The sequence below is a fragment of the Portunus trituberculatus genome, unplaced genomic scaffold (genome assembly GCF_017591435.1).
Source record: "Portunus trituberculatus isolate SZX2019 unplaced genomic scaffold, ASM1759143v1 PGA_scaffold_233__1_contigs__length_66056, whole genome shotgun sequence".
In the NCBI taxonomy this organism is placed as follows: domain Eukaryota; kingdom Metazoa; phylum Arthropoda; class Malacostraca; order Decapoda; family Portunidae; genus Portunus; species Portunus trituberculatus.
The window spans coordinates 2,638-7,123 of NW_025541401.1; the positions used below are offsets into that span (position 1 = coordinate 2,638).

The window sequence follows — 4,486 nt, forward strand, 5'->3', positions numbered from 1 at the left end:
GCAGTTTATTGACGTTGTTTCTGAAATGTTGTTGTTGTTATTCCATTTGCCGTAAAAAAAACAAGAAAAATTTAATAGCTTCCATAGTTTTATCAGCAGAGTATTCTTTTATCTACCTATCTATTCCTCTATCTACTTAATTATTGACGTCCTTGATGAAGCACCGTGACAACATGGTCAATGCATCAACACTAATGAAACAAAGAATTACATATTCGTTTCGGGAATTTGAACTGCTTCACTATTTCTGTTCTCCAAGTTTTTTTTTTTTTTTCTCAATGAGAAGAAATCTGAGCAGAAAAATTTGATGTTTCAAGTTGTTTGCAGATTTTTTTGCATTGAATCCTGTATGTCAGTCAAGAGTGCAACGCATCCAGCGCTTCATACTAAGGTGTCCTATGAACCTTTTCGACATTTTTCACCAAAGCTCTTCGCCGCCACAAAGCGCGGCGTGCACCGTGACCTGTGCGTGAACTGCTGTGAGGGAAGGGCGCGCCGGACAGTTCAGCAACACTTTCCTCACGGGGAGAGGGAAGGCTTCCTGGAACACGAGACGAGACCAACACGAAGAACACACATAGCAAGAGAGACACGAAGACTCACACATGCCAATGTGACCCACGCACCTCCACCTCCATTTACAAAGGAACAACTAAGTGAAATAAGAGTAAATCAAATAAATAGATAGAAGAATAAATGAATAAAAAAGATAAATGGAGCAAGTAAGTAAATAGCAGCTATGATAACGTAAGAAGAAAAAAAATATCACTCTTATCACAAGCTCAAACCCACCAGCTCATCAGTGAGACCGGCAAAAGAGTCCACGCATTTACACTGCCGTGACCAGGATTCGAACCTGGGTTATTGCGGCCACAACGCAATGTACTAACCACTATACGATCACGGCCACTTCCCCGCGGGGTCACCACAGGCAGGGTGGCGAGAGAGCGCTGCCTAACCTGAACAACCTGATCCAACGTTTCTGATCCTAACCTTGATAGATAGAGAGCGCTGCCTCCCCTAGCCTGAACAAACTGATTTATTAAACGTGTCCGATCCTAACTTTGATAGATAGATAAATAGAGAAATAGATAGAGAGCGCTGCCTCCCCCAACCTGAACAACCTGATACAACGTTTCTGATAGATAGATAGATAGATAGATAGAGCAACCTGATCTATAAAAAGTTTCCGATCCTAACCTTGATAGATATAGATAATTTATTGATCACAGTGCAAAGGAATATCAATCTTAATCCCTTCATTACTGGGGATGATTTTTATCTTGAAATTTGTGTACAATAAATCATTTCATTGACTTTAGGAGTGGTTTATGGAGGCCAGAAGATTAATAGCCACAGTTTTCACCATTTCAATCCTCCACATGAGTTTCTGAAGTTATATAAAACCACGAAATAGTAAGCACAATAAATAAGGAAATGCGTGGTGGTATTGAAAGGGTTTACAGTATCCAAGAAAACTACCTCACCTGTCACACCGGGAAGCTAAGACCATAAGGAAACAAGGGAAGCTGCAGGAAGCCATCAGGCCTACACGTGGCACTCCTTATTCGGATGGAGTCACAACCAGAAAGGCAACCTGACCAATGAAATATACAGCAGATCTGTAATTATTGAAAGGAACACCTCAGTGATACCAAGTATTTTCTTTCATCTCCTGTCAGTGACTCTCCCTCTCCTCCCGCCTCCTCCCCTCCCCTCCCTGCACAGCCCGGCCAAGGACAGGAGCTGCTTTCCACTGTGTGTGTGTGTGTGTGTGTGTGTGTGTGTGTGTGTGTGTGTGTGTGCAGCTTACAGTGTTTCCTTTAATATTTCATTGTTTCATTGATTTTATTTACTCTTTTAATGTAGAAACACTAGGGAGCTCTCAAAGCCAAGAAGAATTTCATTTTGTAATATATCTCGTATTACAATTTGACTAATAAAACCTAAACTTACTTACTTACTTTTTTACGTATCTTGTTCTCATTTTCCATTTGTCCATCATAAACTAAAAAATTCCACTTATATATGCATGAGAATATCAAGTATGTGCATTTATGATGTTGTCTTAGCATTTAGACAAGTATTGTTTAAATTTAATGAAAGATGTTGTGATAACAACCGTATATATACCACCATCTAATTCACGATTCTCAAGTATTGAATTACTTGAGGAATTAGATAATTTCTTATTGGATTATAATGATGATGACTATTATCACATTGTGTGTGGTGACTTTAATGTCCATACTGGTGCGTCAAGTGACATTGTGCATACAAGTCCATTTGGTCTGGAAGATGATGATAGTAACACAAAGAAAATAATAGATATATGCGAGAGTATGCAGCAACTTGGTATCCCTACAGATAGGTATTCTAGAGATACTTCTAGAATTAATGGTTATGGTAAGAAGTTATTGGAAATTTGTAAAAATAATTTAGTGTGTATGTTTAACGGACGAGTAGGGGAAGATACCATGGTTGGTAAGGAGACTACTACTTTTAATACGGTAGTGGATTATGTAATAGGCTCACCGATCCTTTTGACTAAAGTGAATGTTTTTCGTGTGATGGAGTTTGACCCACTCTTTTTCAGATGTGCATTGTGGTATATCTTTTGGTATTGAAAAGAACAGGAAATGTATGGAAAGGTGTGTGCATGAGGAAGGGGATAAGATTAGATCTTCGGAGATAGAGCATTCTCAGCCAGCAATAAAGCCAGGAAAATGGAATAATTTGAAAGTTAATGAGTACATTCAAAGTATCAACCTTGAATTTATGACCCAGGTAATTGAGAATGCTGATTTTAAATCTGTGCCCGAGATAAATGAGGATCTGAAGAAAATATTAATTGATCCCGCTTTGAAAGTATTCCCAAAGAAAAGGAAAACGTTTATCAAGAAAAGTAAAAACTGCAACACCCCTGCAGTGTTATTTAAGCAGAAAAGAATAAAAGAATATCATAGGGCAAAACATAGAAATAACATAGAGAGGTCCTTGAGTAGCCGTAATGATATGATAATTAAGAGCAAAAAATACAAAGAGGAATTGAAACGGATCAAAACTAAAGAAAAAAATGATTTTATTGCAAAATTGAGGAATGCTAAAGCGAAGGACCCTAAATTGTATTGGCAAATTTTACAAGGTGCACAAAAAAAGTCTGAGATAACTATTTTGATAACCGAATTTATGAGTCATTTTAAGAAACTAACACAAGAAGGGAATATTGAAGATTTTCCGACGAGCTTTAACATTTACATTGATGATAACAGTCCACTTAATAAAGAGATTACCGAGGAGGAGGTTAATAAATGCATACTTAAGTTAAAGAATAACAAAGCCGCGGGTATTGACAACATTATTAATGAATATATCAAGAACACCAAACATATACTATGCCCTCTCTATACTAAGTTGTTTAACAAAGTTTTGTAAACAGTAAACATCCCTGAAGACTGATTGACTGGAATGATTGTCCCCATTTATAAGAATAATTGAGATATGCATGATGTTAACAATTACAGAGGCATAACTATATTAATTTGTCTAGGAAAATTATTTACAACAATACTAAATGTAAGATTAATGGAATTTTGTGACAACAACAGTATTATAAAGGAAATGCAGACATATTTTAGGCAGGGGTATTCTACCATTGATCATGTTTTTCTTATTAAAAATCTTATTGATCTATTTCTCTCCAGGCAGAAGAAATTGTATTGTCTATATATTGATTACAGAAAGGAGTTTGACCTTGTATGGCGAGATGCTTTGTGACATAAAATCCTTAAAGCTGGGATTAATGGAAAAATTATCAGAGTTATAAGGAACATGTTTTTTTTTTTTTTTTTTACATTACAAGGGCACTGGCCAAGGGAAAACAAAGTGTTGGAAAAAAAAAAATCCCGCTGGTTGCCAGGCCCTGTTAAGAGGAAAGTAGGAGAAAGAGAAAAAACAAAAAAATCTAAAAGGAGGGTCCAGTTAACGTAAGAGGTGTCTTGACACTCCTCTTTTGAAAGAGTTTAAGTCATAGGCAGGTGGAAATACAGACACAGGTAGAGAGTTCCAGAGTTTACCAGTGTAGGGAATGAAGGAGTGAAGATACTGGTTAACTCTTGCATTAGGAAGATGGACAGAATAGGGATGAGAAGAAGTAGAGAGTCTTGTGCAGCGAGGCCGCAGGAGGGGGAAGGCAAGCAGTTAGCAAGTTCAGAAGAGCAGACAGCATGAAAACAGCGGTAGAAGACAGATAAAGATGCAACATTGCGGCGGTGACTTAAAGAATCAAGACAGTCAGTTAGAGGAGAAGAGTTGATAAGACGAAAAGCTTTAGATTCCACCTTGTTTAGTAAAGCTGTGTGTGGATCCCCCAGACATGAGAGCCATACTCCATACACGGGCGGATAAGGCCCTGTACAGAGCAAGCAGCTGGGAGGAGAGAAAATGGACGAAGACGCCACAGGACACCTAACTTCTTGGAAGCTGA

At 37.9% G+C, this 4,486-nt stretch overlaps 1 non-coding gene across 1 annotated transcript; it reads right to left on the minus strand.

Moving 5' to 3' along the window:
• Positions 1-835: 835 nt before the first annotated feature.
• Trnah-gug lies at positions 836-907 on the minus strand. The gene has a single exon. It is a non-coding gene; the product is annotated as a tRNA-His (tRNA).
• Between the last annotated feature and the right edge of the window lie 3,579 nt (positions 908-4,486).